This window comes from Parus major, chromosome 3 (assembly GCF_001522545.3).
Source record: "Parus major isolate Abel chromosome 3, Parus_major1.1, whole genome shotgun sequence".
In the NCBI taxonomy this organism is placed as follows: domain Eukaryota; kingdom Metazoa; phylum Chordata; class Aves; order Passeriformes; family Paridae; genus Parus; species Parus major.
The window spans coordinates 21,609,439-21,626,589 of NC_031770.1; the positions used below are offsets into that span (position 1 = coordinate 21,609,439).

The 17,151-nt window shown below is 42.4% G+C and overlaps 1 long non-coding RNA gene across 2 annotated transcripts; it reads left to right on the forward strand.

The window, feature by feature from the left end:
- The first annotated feature begins 956 nt into the window (after nucleotides 1–956).
- LOC107201131 lies at nucleotides 957–9,605 on the forward strand. Of its 2 annotated transcripts, none has more exons than XR_004496756.1 (3): nucleotides 957–1,547; nucleotides 3,664–3,768; nucleotides 6,578–9,605. It is a non-coding gene; the product is annotated as an uncharacterized LOC107201131 (long non-coding RNA). The 2 variants fall into 2 exon arrangements; XR_001520029.2 differs by lacking the exon at nucleotides 6,578–9,605 and adding an exon at nucleotides 4,239–6,424.
- Nucleotides 9,606–17,151: the final 7,546 nt, after the last annotated feature.

A 17,151-nucleotide genomic window follows, 5' to 3' on the forward strand; every position in this document is an offset into this window, starting at 1 on the left:
AAAAAAAAAAAACCAAAACAAAACCCAACGAAAAAACACCACCAAAAACGAAGTCCTGGCTGCCCTCACACACCACACCGCCGAAGAGAGGAGCGGAGCGGGCTCTGCCGGGCGCTGGGGAGGCTCCCGGGTCGCTCCTCAGTTCCTGCTTCCCTCGCCGTTTCCTCCCCGCGCGGAGCCGCCGGGGGAACGGAAGGGGGGGAGTAGGAGGAGGAAAGGGAAAACAAACAAACAAAACCCAAAGACAACTTTGCCCGGCGGGGAGGGGGCGGGCGAGCGCCAAACTTTCCCTCCCGGGGTCCCGCTGTCCTCAGGGCAGGCGCGGCGCGACCCGCCGCGGGACGGGCTCGGCGGCGCCGCTGCCCCGCTCCCGCCTCGCTCGCTCCGCGTCCCCTTCAGCCGAGCCCGCTGTCATCGGCCGGACTCGCCCCCTAGGCTCAGCCGCTGGCTTCCACACGCCCCTTTTCCGCCTTCAGCCGCCGCCGGGCGCTCCCCGCGCCTCCGCCGTCATCCCGCCTCGCCGCGCTCCGCCGGGGGCCGCCGCGCGCGACGTCGCCAGAGCCCCGGAGCCGCCGGGCAGCGGCCGCGCAACTTGGCGGAGCGAGCGGAGTTGAGCGGAGGGAGGGGGAGGGGCGGGACGGGGGCGGTGGCAGCGGCAGCGGTTGGCGACCCCAGGTGATTGACGGCCCAGAGCAGCCAATGGAAGGAGAGGAGCGCGGAACGCCCCCCGCTCCGCCCGCGGCGGCCTGGGGAGGACGCGGGAGTTGGGCCGCGCGCCGGGGAGCGGATGATTGACAGCCGGCCCCTCCAACCGGAAGCGAGGCAGGCGGGGAGGGCGGGGGTTCCCTGCGGGGGGAAGGGGAAGGGGAAAGAGAAGGGGAAGGGGCGGGATGGCGGGCGGGGCGCGCGCCGGCCAATCCCGCGGCGGGGAGGGAAGCGGCGCCGCGGGCGCGGCGGGTCCCGAGCCCGCCGGAGCGCACCCGCGGGTGCTGCTCACAGCGACGCCGCCAAAAGGGTGTTTGACCGGGAGCCCAGAGCGCCAGGAGTCGTGACGGCGCGCGGGTGCGCTCCCGAGCGCATCTCCGTGACCATCTCCCCAGTGCTCCCGACTTTTCTTTTTCCCACCCTCCCGACGCCTCGGCGCTTTTACGTCTTCCCTCCGTCGCGGCGTGGACTCGGTTGTTTGAGCAGCGGCATGGCCGTGGTGTTTTTCCTTTCTCGCGGCGAGGCACGGGGCTGCGGGCTGGAGGCGCAGCGCTGCCCGAGCTTCCAGGGATGGATGCGCACGGAGAAACTGATCCTGCCGCTCCGGGAGGGTGAAGCCGCTCGGGCTGAAGCCTGGCCCTGAGAAAGGAGAGCTGTGACTGTGTGTGCGCTACGGGGCTGCATTAGGGTCTGACTTGCGCTGTCCCGTTTCCATATACAATTCCCCCCTCCCCCGCTCGGAACTGCTAACACGTGGGGTGCCTGGCTGTTCACGAGAGCTAAGTTTTTTGCACATCAGCACATTTCTTTTTACTATAGAGTTTTGGATACCTATTTAGCAAGTAAGTATTTTTAGTATTTTAAGCGCACACTCAAGTTCCAGCAGCTGTGGTAGGGTATAAATACAGTAAGATCACCATAAAAGTTTGTAAAATGCCTTCATGAGTTGGACTTTAATCTTCTTGTGTATAAACCATAAATCAAAAGCCAAATGATTATAGCTTTATGTGAACATAAAAGACGAAGACCGTGGTAGCCTGTTCAGTAGAAACTGCTGTTTCCTTCTGTCTCTTTTATTTTTCCTTTCCTCTGTCAACACAGGCTCTAACTTGTGTGCTTCTCATCTTTTTTTGCTTTTGGTGAAATAATCTTCAGTAGAGAGAGAGAGAGTATGGGCCATTCACTTAAGAGTTGGACTCAATGATCCTTGTTGGTCATTTCTGGCTCAGAATATTGTATAATCCTTACCTGCTGAGCTGTGCTCAGAGAATCCTTTCCTGTACACTTTAGATTCAGTTCTGGATACAGCTTATCTAGAAATTATAGGGTATCAGTGTAATATACTTTCATCCTTCTTGTAGGTGTTGTAGACTTCTCAGTTCATTTCTTTATGTTACAAAATCCATTTTAAAGACAACATAGCAGTCTTTAGGCACTTGTCCTTTAAACTGCCAGCTCCTTCAGTGATTGCAGTAAAGGAAATCCTTACATTCCTTACCTGGTTAATTCTCACTTCACTTCAAGGCCCACAGCTCCTACTGAGAGATCACTGGGGCCAATCTTCTGTACTGGTGTGTTCCTCTGTTCCTGCCTGCCCTCCAACAGCTGTCATTTTCTTCTGCACCCATTTTTAGAAACTGACACTGACCAGCATGTCCTGTGTACTGTTTATTGGCAACTCAAGCCATGCTGCCAGTTTCCAGGGTAAAAGAGTCTACTTTAGAGTTTCATCAGTATTTCAGAATTTGTTAAGGAAGCTTTATGCAAGTTCTAGTTAATGTAAAAACATTTTTTCTGAGGTTTTTAAAATGTTTTCCCCAAGGTTGCTTAGGCTTAGAAATGCTGTTTGAAAATGTGCTATTAAAAAATCTGTTTGCAGTCAAAATTCATGACACCAAGACCTCCATAAATAATAGTTGTAGTCTTGCAATGATGGGATTTTCATATTGACTGCACTGTAAGATTTTCAGACTTCATCTTCATGTATCACTTGTAAAAGAGACATTGGTGAAATCTGAGTCAGCTACACAAAATGAAACTTTTATTCTCTCAAATAAATGAGAAGTACTTTAGGCATTGAGTTTTCTTTTGCCTTTTAAATATAACTATTCTGAATTGGATAAGAATGAGCAGTGTCTCTGGTGACCGGCCACCATTTCCCAAACTGAAATGGTAACATTTGCTTTAAGTTACACTTGAAGGTAGTGGAATTGCATCAATAGATGAAATCACTGAAACATACAGGCCTGCTGGACAAGGGTATTGGGAGACAAAAAATGAAAGCGGGAGCTGTGAGTGGCAGTATGAAATAACTGTGTTTGAGAGGGCTGGAGATTGCCCTTCCCCACTTTCTGCACATACTGCTTCCTACACAGCTGTCGGAGCTGCTCTGAGTCAGCTTCTGGAGCCCCTGGTTTTCAGAGTGCATTTAAAGGCACACAGGGATGGTGCCAGGTTACAAGCTGCTGGCTCCAGATTCAATTTGTTGAAGTCCATGGTGTCCACGGAGAATGTTGTGAATAGTAATTTTATGCCAAGTTATTCCCACTCCTAAATCAGGGCCCTCAATATGCACTGAAGCCTTGATTCTGCAAAACCTCTCGCATATTCTTCCTCTAGCTTGGAAGAAGGCTCATTATCATTCATGATCATTATTCAGAATGCAGAAGCAACATTCTGGAGCAGATTTTACTGAAAGTCACATTTACAGTTCTTTTCATTTAGTCACAGAGGATTATTTCCTGCACTGTCTTATCATCTTTTTAGCCAGAAGAGAAACCTTTGGAAAGGTGAACAAGAACATGACGCATCATTAACTTGCAGAATCCTGGCTGAGTTGGCTAGCAAACCTGGTGCTTCAAGTACCAGGTTGCTACCAGATTTTTGCTGCAGGGAGTTGCCTGACTGCCAGTGTATGAGGAGTTAACTACAGCTCTGCTTTCCCATTCTTCTCTACAGATGCTTAGAGGCCAAGCTGCCAGGAATCTAGCTCTTCTCAGAGACAGTGGGAGGAATATTTTAGTAAAGACTATGCCCTGAGTGGGAGAACTCTCAGCCAAAAAGGTTTGTGGAGAAAATTTTATTTCCCTCTCAAAATGAAAATGAAAAGCCCTGTTGACTGCAACTGTGCTTATGTTTACTACTGCACAAACCCAGCAGTTTTTCAGGGTATTTCATAGAATCACAGAATGTCCTGGGTTGGAAGGGACCTTAAAGCTCATCTTGTTCCAAACCCATGCCATGAGCAGGGACACCTTCCACTAGACCAGGTTACCCAAAGCCCCATCCAACCCAGCCTTGAACTCTTCCAGGGATAAGGCATCCACAGCTTCTTTGGACAACCTTGTTCCAGTGCCTCACCACCCTCACAGTGATGAACTTCCTCCTAATATGTGATCTAAATCTACCCTTTTTCAGTTTAAAACCATTGTCCCTTGTCCTGTCACTACACGTCTTTCTAGTAAGTCTCTCCCCAGCTCTCTTGTAGACCCCATTTAGATACAGGAAGTGCTCTAATGTCTCCCTTTTTCCAGACTGAACAGCTCCAACTCACCCAGCCTGTCTGCAAATGGGAGTGGCTCTGTCCTAGCTTAAAATACTTCCTGGACTGATACTCCACCAAAACCAAGTGAGATATTCACCTAGTTCAGGATAAATTGTATGTTTACATGTTCTGTAGTCTGTGTTGGGTAGTAGATGTCTAGCATACATGTTCCCAAGTATTCTGCTTGATAAATCCTTGAATAATACAGCATTAGTTATCTCAGGGCCATCTGTCGCCTTCTTCCCAGTGCAGAATCTGAAATTCAGGGATTGGAGTTCCGAGGTTAGTTGGCAAGATCTTCTTTGCAATGGTTCTGAGTTTGACTTCCTTCAGCATACCTATGAATACATCATTACAGTCTTTCCAGGCAAAACTATGTGTATGGGTATATGCAGGCAATGGATTGTATGGGTATATGCAGGCAATGGATTGTTAAAACTAGCTCTGATTCTTGTTGTGATTTTAAAAACCTTTGAATTGAGTCTTCTGTCAGACAATCCAGTGTGATCGTGTTGCAAATAAAAAGTGTATTTTAAGAATTTTGTATGCACAGACAAAAATACACGGATTATTGTAACTGATCGTCCAATGAAAATGTATCCCAGTTTAACTCCTTAATTCTGCCTGTGCCTTGAACTGTCATTTTGGGTGTAAACAGTGCTGTCTGAGAATTCAACAGCAATCTTTCTGGCTCAGTAAGATGCAAAGCATCCCTTAGGGACATAGGTTTACAACTAAGCTTTCAAAGTCAGTTAACATCTTTGCCATGATATTTCCTTAGCAAGAATCTATAGAGCATGAGCAGATGTGTATTAATTAATCTATTCTCTGTGCTGAAGATTTGTTTGCATTTTATATGTATAAAATGGGTAAAGATCTTCAGCAAGAGGAGTGGATTCATGGTATTTTTAAATGTAACAAATGATACCTGTATTCACTGAAATGCAAAAATGACACCAAGCCCCACCAACCCACCGACCGGCTGCCACTGCCAACAACAAAAAACATTGTAGCCTTTTCACTACCACTTCCTACATGCATTTATCTGTGGCAAATCAGACCCTTATAAATGCCCATGAGCACTAGCTTAAGCTTTAAAGATTGTTCAACACAGCATTTTGGAAATAAGAGGGAACTACTTCTGGTATGAAATACTTGGGTGTAAAAAAGAACACCTGGAAGCCCGAGTTCTTTCAGGAGTAATTCCTAATGCTCAGTGAAGGGAATTAAACAAACAGCAAGGTTTATTCTGTCAGCTTCTTAGCAGGCTAACAAGAATTACTGCATGCTAAGAATCAGCTGCTTGGAAACTTACTGAATGTGGCAGGCAGAAAAGTACAAACATGGCCAAGAGTTGCAAACCAGGTATATATAGGCTGTAGTGGGGAGAAATAGAGGATAGGGAAAATCTCTCCCTAAATCCAAGGTGGAAAGGCTTTGCTGTACCAGGGTTTCCAAGCACTTTGATGGTGTAAAATACTTTGTATAAAGACTTGTGTCTGTATCTAGAATTGTAGTTCTATTCCCTTGCAGTTCTATTCTCCTCAGAGAATAATAGCAGAAAAGTATTTCTATATTTTCATGTGTCTCTGCTGTGATTTAGCAACTGGAAACAAAGCCAAGTCCACCGAGCAGACAGCTCTCCACAGCCCACTGGTGACTGGGCTGGCACCCATTGCCTGCAAATCTGCCCTCAAACCAGGCTCAGATCCCACAAATACCTTTTCAGCAGCATTGTTTAACCTCATTTTGCATAACCAGTGTACACAGAGTGATACTAGTAAGGAAGAGTCACAAATATTGATTTAATTAAAATCAATCTTTCCACTCCCCAGTAAATGAATGAAATAAAGTCACATGCCCTTGTGGATACTACTGATTTGTTGTTTGGGTTACTAAGTTTTTGTGTGCAGTTGTTTCACGTTTTCAAGTGTTTTCAGAGCTGCAAGAGACTTGGAAGAGATAGCTGTGGCTTTTATGTAATAACATGATTTCCAGAGATGGATCTTTGAGGAAAAAATTTTAAAAGTAAGACTTGAAATAGAGTCTTAAGTGTGGGTAAGCACACAGGAGAGATTGACATGAGCTTTAGGGAAATGTAAATAATGTTTATTCTAATTTATTCATTTGTCCTTTTGTCTGTATCATCCAAAAATATATATTTTTGCAAGCAGGTGCACTAAATGGTGTTACTGGTATTTCAGAAGGCTGTGCCTCCATCTTAGGACTTGTCTACCCCAGGGAAATGTGCTGCCCTTCCTAGAGCACCAGAGCCGTGATGGTTGAATTAAAGCGGTGCAGTAATGCCCGTGATATTTCCTTATGTAGATGTGCTCTGAGTCACGGGTAAAGGCAGTGGAGCTCACAAGTCACCGTCTGGAGCAGGATCCCGGCATTTCCCGGCCTTTGCTGAAGGATGGAGCACCTTGGGTGACCTGACTTGCTCTCCTTGCAGCGGAACTGACACCACAGTCACTAAGCACAGACCGGGCAGCAAGCTCACTTAATCCTCCCCAGCGAACACATGAGCCACAGTTTGCCTTTCAGTCTGTAAATTGTTCTTTTGTTTTGCAGGCTTTAGTGAACACAGTTTTATTTCATGTGACTGTGCTATTTATGGAGGAGTAAATATTGCCGGGGGTCTATTTAAAAAGGCCAATGACCTGGATTTTTTTTTCCATTTGAATTATCTCCAGGAGTCAGACATGTTTAACAACTGATTCCCCCCCCACCTTGTTTCTGTAGACTGCAATAATTTCTAACATCTTAGATCAACACCAACTAAAAAGACAAAGATTTTGAGTGAAATAAAACTTCATGTAGTACGAATGTGATCAGACAGTGTGTGACCTTGCCATTTTTGGAAGAGCTGAATTCCATCCTGATTTACCAGCTAACAACATAGCATGTTTTTAGCCTCTGAATATAAGCCTTTTTGTACTGTTGTAGTAATTTGAATTCATGACTCTGGTTTGTTCCTTTTATTGTTGTTTTTACAAAACCAATTATAAAGCGCGTTTTCACAAATTTCAAGTAAATAAACAAGCCATGTTTTCAGAAAGGGAAGATTTAAACAGGCAAATGTTCTTCCTGCTGTTCCTGCAATCTAAATAGCAGTATCCCTTTGCTATTTAAGAAAGTTGAACATGGCAGGGGAAATAGTGCTATATTTACACTTTCAAGAAAGAGCTTTGTGAATACAAACAGGTAGCCAAGTATCTGGAATATGAAATAGATTTGAATATTCTTACAAGTCAAGGCAACCACATATTTTTAAATATATTTATTTTCTTAACACTATACAATGAGTTGTTCACCATAGTATAGCGGGCTTCAACCTGAAATTTTGCTGTAGACATATTTATCTTTACCCAGTCGTATAAAAGTATGAAAAGATAGAATTTTTATATTGAATGCTATTCCATATATGTTCTAGGGTTCTGTGATGTTTACCATGTCATTAAAAGGCACCCTGGCTTCAGTGCAAAGCTAGCTTCAGAAGTAACAACCCTCTTTTCCCCTGGAGAGGTGGAGCAGGTGGACAGGGATGGGATTCCCTCAGGCTGGTCTTACTACCATCACACCTGATTGGATTTCTTCAAAATTTCATCTTGGAAGGAGCATACAGGACAACACATAATTCAGTGCTCTGATGGTGTAAACAATGAGCACATCTTCAGTATTATTCTGGCTTGAACCACACCAGGGAGTAGCCATGCTGCACAAACTGCCCCGTATATATGCACACATTTGTGTGTGTGTGTATATGTATGTGTGTATATACATATATACACATTTACATATGCAAGTTCTACCAGTTCTGCTTAACCCTTTGGGAAAATGCTAAGAAGGAATGGCAAATCTTGCCCTGTTGATGTCTTAGAAGAGACAGTTAGTTCAAGGTATGGAGAAAAGTATTCCACATAGCTATTTGATATTTCTTCAAATGAAAAAAAAACCTGATTAGTTGGAAAAGATTATTTACAGACCAAAAAGCCTTTCTTTAAGGTTTTCCACTGAAGCCCACCACTTATTACTTCAACCTTCTAATTTTTAGTGGCCCTTTTCAAACATTGGAGTTTACCAGCAGGTTATTTCACACATTAAAAGGATGTTGTCTTCCTTAAGTAAAAATTGCTACTGTGATATGAACTGCAGTCAGTGACACCTACAGCCTCCACTAAGATGAGAACTAGAAGTGCTGTTTCATTCTCAGTTGTAACATGTCTTCAGTTCCTGTTTGTATTACCTAACAAGAGTTTTCAGATTCTAACTCAAGTCATGTTTTAAAAATAAATTAGCTAAAACTTTAATTAGCCAGCACTGGTCAGAGCGGATCACAGTAAATGCATATGCTACTTGGTCTGTCTCTTTGTTAAAAAAGTTGGCAACTTATAAGAAAAGAAAAAATTCAAATTATTTTCTGTTTTAACAGACCTCAGAATTCTCTGTGGTGAAGCAGAATAATTGCAGTATAACTGAGCACCTGCTAGTTCCTTTCTAGATTATTAAATTATATGCATGTTCTCATACAGGAGTATCTCAGATTCCCCTTTCCTTAAAGGCAAGAAAAATACACTTTTCCTTGCCTTTAAAAACTGGTGGCCTGATTATTCTCTCCTCTAGTTTTTGGGGACCACAGAACCACCAAACTCATCAAATCTACATTGACATAAAATGTACTGATTCATGTCATTAAGGAAAAACTCTCAAATTAACCCAAAAGTCAAATTTTATAATTTAAAACTTAGGCTTCCATTTTCAGAAATTATTTTTTTTTTAAATATTAAGTTTTCCTTGAAAAAATTACATTGAAGTGGGGAAAGTAAAGCTTGGCAGGCAGCAGAAGTATGAGCTGATGTCTAAGTAAAGCTCAATGCTATTCTAAGAGGATCAGTTCTAAACTGATTTCTATAGTTTCTATAGTTAAAAATATCTTCCAGTTTTATTCAGTACAGGCACAGTCAACTATCTTTTTTCTTGATCACCCTAATGGGTAGAAGATGGGATATCTTCTTGATAATTTTTATTAATATTCACCACATTTCCAAAGTAATGCAGACAAATTGGTACTTTATATAACTAACCTTATATATTTGATTTCTGTGGTTCATATCTCTGAATATTTGTTCCAGATAAAAAAATATTTTCTGTCGTCCATAATTTTTACCAGAGATTTCAGAGTTCCTGGCTTTTTGAGATAGAAATGTCTCTGCTGTAATCCAGTGCTGAATGTATTGCTGTCTACACATGTAATTACTAAACACTACAAAACTATTTTGACTGAAATGTCTTTAGCATTTTCTTTCCCTGTCCAGCAGGGCAGTGGGGATTTCAAAAGCTTTTGTTTTTGTGGATTTATTATTTTTTTGTGGGGGAAAAAAAGGAAAAAATCATAGTCATTATTACCCAAGTCTTACTTAAATAACTGTGCAAATTGTCTTGGTTGGTCAGCTGCTCTTTGTGAGGTGAAAAAAGGCTCAGTCTATGTTCGGAAAAAATCCATAAAATATCTCTTCTAAATGACATTTAAACTCTGTTTGATCCCAGACAAATGAGGTGGCCTGCATGTTCTACTCATCTGATGAATTTTGGACAATGTTATTGTAAATGTCATGTTTTTAATGTGGAACAGGCTGTTTGCTGCTAGGTCTGTACCACATACTTGTCGGTGATGGAGAACCATCACCTTTAATGGTGGTGCCAGATAAAGTGGGAAGTCCTTAAAGAGGAAGAAGGAACAGGAATTAAAAGAATACAGTTCCAGAGGGTCCCACAGAGGGAAAAAAAAGGGTGTCTTGGTTTGAAAAGATAGATGTCTGCTAAGGAAGGCAGGAGCCTGCTTTGAAATGGAAGAAATCTAAACCCCTACTTCCGAATCATTATAATTTTGAAATTAAGGGGCTCTCAGCCAAAGATGTGGGAATAGGAATAACAGTTCTTTACTAGAAAAATGAAAATAAAATGCAGTAGCACAAAAAACACTGACAGAGTCAGAATACAACTGGCCCCTGTTGGTCAGGGTGTTGGTAGCAGAGCCATTAAATGGTGGCTGCAGTCCTCTTGGAGAGACAGATGTGGTTCTGTTGAAGCAATGATCCTGTAGAAGGGATCCTGCAGTTTTCCTCTGAAGGTCCAGTGGTGGTGTAGATGGGTCTGGTCTTCCTCTGGGAATCCAGTGGAGAAAGGCTGCCTGTGGTGTTCCAAGTGTCAGATTATATCCAGGTAGGAATGCTTGGCTCCTCCCCCTGGGTGGAGCATCTCCCAACGGGATGATGTAATTTTATCAGTCATGCACTGAGACTCAATGGCCCATTAACAGAAGAAACCCCCTGGAGTTATGAGAGATGGGTCATGGAAGAGATAAAGAACACTGCCCCACCTGTTTTTAACAGCTGGTAATAGAATACATACCTTTGGTTACATCTTGCATTGCAATTTAAGACAAAGGGGAAGACTCAGGAGTCCTTCAAAGGTTTTGGATTGGAAAGAAAGAGAATTTTTTGAAGCAGGAGAAAAGGGCATTTAAATATAAGATGCTGAAATTACAAAAAAAAGGCACTCTGATTTTGAGGAGACAAGGTGAGATGCAGGAAGTTTGTGGATACTCTACAGGAGACCTGACCTATTGCTAAACAATACTGTAGAAAAAGCACCTACAAAGCTGGAGCTATACCAAAGGATTAACAAAAAATCCTTATCCCACCTCAAAACCTGTATATGCTTTGCTTCTCTTAGTCCTCTCTTAGCTGCTCTCCCTTTGGAAAGGGATGCTTTCCTCTTTATTTCTCACACTTTAGAAGTGGTTGCAGCCCAGCCACTTTATGCTTTTCAGGATTATTGTTATAGGTTTGAGGAAACTTGGGAGTCTGTGCAGATCACAAGAAGAGACTGTCAGCAGTATTAGTGAGAGTGGGGCTATATCGTTTATAAGTAGAATATTGGAATGTTCTGTTCATCTGATTAATAATAAGAAAATTATACAAAGTATTTTTTCTTTTGTTAGATAATGCAAAGTGAACATAATTTTCATTAATTTATGTTTTCCCCTCTGCCTGGTACTTTTGTGACCATCGTTGTTTCTAGTACTTGCTTTGGGCAGCTTTTTTAGCTCCATTACATTAAGGGAATTCATCACCTTCACCAAAGATATACTGATTGACATTAGTTGAGAATCTGTCCATTTCTTCAGTCTTTTCTTAAGCAGTTTCTTTTCTTTCTTCCTCTAAGCTATGTTCAGTTTTTTACATTTGCTGCTTTCACTGATGACTGAACTCTTAACTGCAAACACTCTGTTAACTGTAGGAACTGTGGTGCTATGTGATTTACTGTTGTTTTTAGCTCTGCACACCAGAGTTGAAATTCTGTGCATGAAAATTGTAATACTTTCATAGGCCAAGTCATGCTAGGTGCCTTTAATCAAGATTGCATGCTGCTATCATTTGGCTGCATCTGAATATTAATTAGCCATTTTGAGGAGTAAATAGTTTTAATATATTTAGGTAAACATTAATAAACTGGTAAGAAAAGGGATCTTTTATGGATCAGGTAACCAAAACAGTAGAAGCTATTTTCCAATGTGCAAGCATATGCAGGTAAAGAGGTTTCACTGAGTTCAATTTGGTAAATGTTTATTGTTCTGTGAAGTGGGGCAGAAGAAACAGAAACTGAGACAGGACAGTAAGAAAGGGATCACTGCAGCCACAGAAGCACCAATAGCCTGGCAGTGTTAAAAATAATTTAAAAAGAGAACCTTTGGCCAGATTGTTAGCTAAAGAGGGGATTTTATTTGTAAGTAAAGCCTGCCTCTTCTGCTGCTTGATTCCTTTTGCCTTCAAGGACACAGGATGTTTTTCCTCCCTAATCAATAAACAGAACTGAACAAAGTGATACTGGATCCAATTCTTCTTCTACGGAAAGTAAACTGCGCATTACCAATTCTAGTTAGGAAATGGTTAAAAGAAGGTATAAAAGAAGCTAAGGTTAAAAAAAGCAGGCTATTCTCATGGTTGCTGTCCAAACCCAGAAATTTTCCCTTTCCCTTCCTCCTCAGCCGGTCCAATTGGTGATCCTGGGCTTTCCCAAGGGTACCGACCACATCCTACTGTGGCTGGTACCATAAGGTATGATTCTTTCTAGGAGATAAAGGTAGCTCTCTCCAGAAAATACTGGGTATAATCAAGGTAAGGAAATACACATTTTTATGATGCTTTCAAAGTTAGAAAATGTTATTGTCAACTGACTGCAAACTGGTGCTAGTGTGCTTATCAGATTTCCCTTCAGTGTTAGGATTAATGGTTTCCAAAGATGCATGTTCATCTCCACAAGAGAAACCACTGGAAAACTGCTTTTAAGTTCTTTAGGTTTCACTGTTGTTTCATGTGAGTTACAGGCCTGAAGGTCTAGTTCAACATAAAATTCCAAATAATAAAGCAGTAGAATTTTTTTTTTAATGTGTCTCAGAATGTAATGTACAGATTATGTGAGCATCAGAAGTTAGAATAGTGTCATGTTTCCATGCTATGTCAGTATGATGCACTTGGATTTATCAGACATTAAAATTTTGGCTTCTTGACAACACTTTTTTGCAAACTTATCTGTGTTGCTGTGACCTTTAACTGGGTTTTTTCTTCTGTAGATTAATACAAAGAAGGGAACAGCAAGCTGTGCAGCGGAGCTAAAGGGGCCTGATTCCCTGTGGTAGGTGCCCCAGGTCCTGCAGCACCTCACTAACCACAGATTATTGTGGGAGGTGAGGTGACTCCCTATGACCTCCATGGTGTCCCAGTGCCCCTGAGGGCAGGACACTGATGGTGCCAGGGCTGGCTCTGGGGTCTGCTGCAAATTGACCAGACACAAACCCCAGGGCTGTAGAGCTCTCACAGAGGTCCTCTCGTGCTGGAGCACAACCCACGTGCAGATTTGCGTGACTTCAGAAGTTGCTTTTATCTTTCAGACCCCTGCCCTTCTGTGGTTCAATCCAGGTGGGGCTGGAGGCGGCAGCAGGGAGACCTCGGGAAGTGCCATAGTGGGGCATAGCTGGGCACCACTCAGCCCCACGGAGCCCTGCACCTCCAGCCTGACCCTGCGTGTGCTCAGCCCTGGCAGGAGCTGTGCCCCACCCTTGGCCACCCCTGCCACCGTGCCACCCTGTCCTTGTGCCAGGGAACACCATGGGACCTGTCCCTCAGCTTGCACAGGATGTGTCCCCGCGGGTCCCCGGCAGCTCCAGGGTCACATATGAGGCAGACCCAGCTCTCCTGCTTCTGAAACCCTCCTTGTCTACCCCCCAAATTCCTCCATGGGGGCCAGGAATGGTCATTAGTCTGTGATTAATCCTTACTGTGTTCCCAAGAGATATGACCTTCAGCACTAATAATATCCTGACTCTCAGATTTGTCCCAGACTGGGTTACCTCCTCTGTGGAGCACAATGACCCTCTACTCCCAGAGAAGATGGGGACATGATTTTCAAAATGAAAGGGTTTTACCAGTGGTGGTCATGATTTGGCTGTTTTGCTGTAGTGCTGCTTCTGGTTTGAGAGCAGAGAAAATGAGACAGAAACAATGCATGATGTAGGGGAAATAATGCTGTATTGTTTGGAAAATAAGCTTACAAAACTTACTCCTCTGTTTTCATAGTTAATTTAGTTTATCAGTGAACAAATTGAATTTTCAAATTTGCCTCTACAACTTTTTTGCTTATTACAAATTCCTATGACACTTGATCAGGTAAAGTGTTCAATTTAAAATGAACATAATTTTACTACCACCATGAGTTTTGCAGAAGTCTTGTCTAGCATGATTTGCTTATAATCAGGTGGTAGCAATTTTTGTTTTCACTTTGAAATTTAAAAAAAAAACAAGAAAAAATGGACAAAAAAATTTGAAAGTATAATTGTACTTATTTCTTGAGATGAAGTCGAGATGAAGTTGCCAGCTAAATGGAATTATAGCTTTTGCACAAGTTATGAGGCAACACTCCTCTGAGAAAAATTGTTTCACTTTCAAGGAGTGTGTGGTCTTAAGTCAGACCTGCTGGTTATTTTAAACAAATGCAACTGATTTAGGAAGATACATATGCTGGATACTGGAGGTATCTCTGTGGAATTGCTTTAGTCCCACTATCTGAATTGCCAAATGGGTTGCAAGATTAGCAGTATTTGGTGAAGTTTCTAAATGATGCAGTGACATGACTATGTGAGAATCATTATAATTTTCCATGCTTGACTTGTGGATGTGTATGCTTGAATTTGCTTTTATGCATGACAAAACCCTCAATTTCATATTGTAAGGGGTTCATCTACATGTGTTGTAGGAAATCATTCAATCTAATCAGCTTTGGCTGCATGGTATTAGACAGCTGCCTATGCAAAACTAGATACAGCCACTTACTTATCAGTTCATCTTTGGATGATATTTCTATTAAATCAGACTTCCAGTGTGGGAAACTTTATACCTTTTAGAGAAGCCATGATATATATGGTAATTCTGATGTTAAAATCCACCCTTTTTTTATTTTCTCTTGCTTTATATCTGTGAGCAGGAAGAAGATAACAACTTTCAGTGCTTGCTACTGCCACTGCCATTCAGGACCAAACACAGGCAGTAGCGGTGTTCGCACAGTCTTAGAGCAGGAGACAGAAGTCAGTCTTACAAAATAATTTTAAGGAAGGAAAATTGCAAGATAATTAACTTCTAGATTCCTGACATCATGTCCAGGCAATGCAAAAGTTAAGAACTGATAGCTCAGAGAACTGTCTGCTTGAATATCTGTCCATGCCAATCAGTCAGAGCTTGCATCACATTCTCTTTTGGAAAGAGAAGGGACTGGTACCTTCACAGCAAACCATCACTGTCTGTGAACTGTTGGGATTTTAGAAATGGGAACTAGACTGTATTTTTAGCTATTAGGTCAGTTTGTTCAAAGTTCAGTAAATTTAAATGCAGATAGATACTCACTGTGATTCATAGTGTGCAGCCAGCATTAGTTCCTCATGTTCTAACAAGGAGCTGCAATGTTTAATATTAGGTCCATTTTTATAAGAGAATAATAAAGCAGCTGGACTATAGTCCTGTTGCGTAGTTTCAAGTGAATACTGCTGCCTTTATTTGAGTATTCTTGTGTCTTGAAAGAGTGGTGTGAGCTCTTGCAATTTTTTTTTCTTGCTTTTTTGTTTGTTTGTGCTACCACCTTGCATTGTTTTTATTTGCTTTTAGAATGGCCCATTTTTCTTTGTCATTTATTTTGTTTTATGATATATCTCTCCCTGATAATCATTTGGCCTCAGTTCTGTGATATGTCATCCGGGAGTGTTGCTTCAGCAGCTGAAGTGTGAATTTCAACACCTCATGGACACAAGCAGGTTTTAAACAAACAAAACAAAATCCTTGGGCTGTGCTGGCTGTCTTACTATACAATAACAGTATAGAAAAAAACTCCCAGGTGTGACTCCAGGGCCCAGAAACACAGATGAAGGTACTGCTCCTATCCATAGTGGTGAAAAGACTGCTTCATGATGAATATTGACATCCTCTCATGATTGGTAATGGGGTGTAGAGAACAAGTGCTCTTATCAAGTTCTCACCTGTTTGCTCAGGTAGGAAAATTTAGGATCCAAAGCCACCCCTTTCAAAGACCTGGTATATTTGTTTTCCATGAAGCCTGCATCTTGGTGGGGCTCTGAGATGCAGAACCCCCCCTGAGCATCCTTTGCCCAGGGCAGTTTTCCTACGAGGGCTTGAGACTCTGCACTTCCACACAAGCCATGCAACTTCTGCACACTGTTATTTTTATCTGTATTCCCAAACAGCTGCAGACCCATTCCCCTCGGTGCTGGATAAGCCCACAGAAATACAATAATTATTAAATAACTTGTGTATTTCAGATGTATTTGTATAAACTGATCTTGGACACAAAAGGTACCTAAATTAGGGATCTATGCTCCCTCTACAGTCAGTGGAGATGCAGTTGATGGATGTCCTGAAGTTGCATTCTTGTAAACTCTCAGTATGGGGATGTCGAGGCATTGATGTTTTAAGACACTCAGCTACCTTTTGGAGTGAAACTGAGCTAAAGTTTCCACCTCTGAAAGATGGAGTAAACAGAGAGGGAGAAAGGTAACTGTGTCACCTTGGATGGAAGCCTCATTTGCTTGCATTGTGCAGGCTATGTATGCAGTCATGCTAGTATGAACCAGGAATTTCCCCAGAAATCTAGGAAAGAAGCAATACAAGTAGGACAAATGGGCACACAATTGTATGACAGGCCTGCTAGAGTCATGGTCAGATGAAGGCAAAGAAAAAGACAATATATCAGAGATAGGTGTGGTCTGGGTTATTAGGCTGATGTCATATTTGAAGTAAAAATTGTGGTTTTCTTGCTGCTACTCCCTTACTGGTTTGAGAGGTGATAACTGGGAAATGGTTGAAGGAGCTAAGTAATGGATTGGGAATACAGTCTGTGGAAGGACCAGTGGGGGATGGCCAATTTGGGAAAAGGTCTCAAGATAAAAAGCAGGTCTCAGTTCTGAAGCTGTGTTGAGGGCATGAGGATGGGAGGCCTCCCATTTCTGCTTGTGCTGGGAGTCCTGGGGCAACCTCAGCTCACTTGTGAGGCTGGAGGGGCAGGTCAGCAGCTCCAGAGCACAGTCAGAGAGGCTAACAGGACTTTGAAACGTCTTCGTTTCTGCTGCAAATATAGACAAGTACATATTGTGCCTGTTTTGAATAACCAGAATATCTAAAATTTTTGCAAAGCCCTTATTAATACTTGTATTAACTCAAAATAACACACTTGATAATTGCTGAAATTGAAGGTAAACCATATGTTTTGGTTATGGTTTTGGTACAGTTTGTTCCCAAATTTGAAAGGATGTTATTTTTCATAAACCATTGACAAGT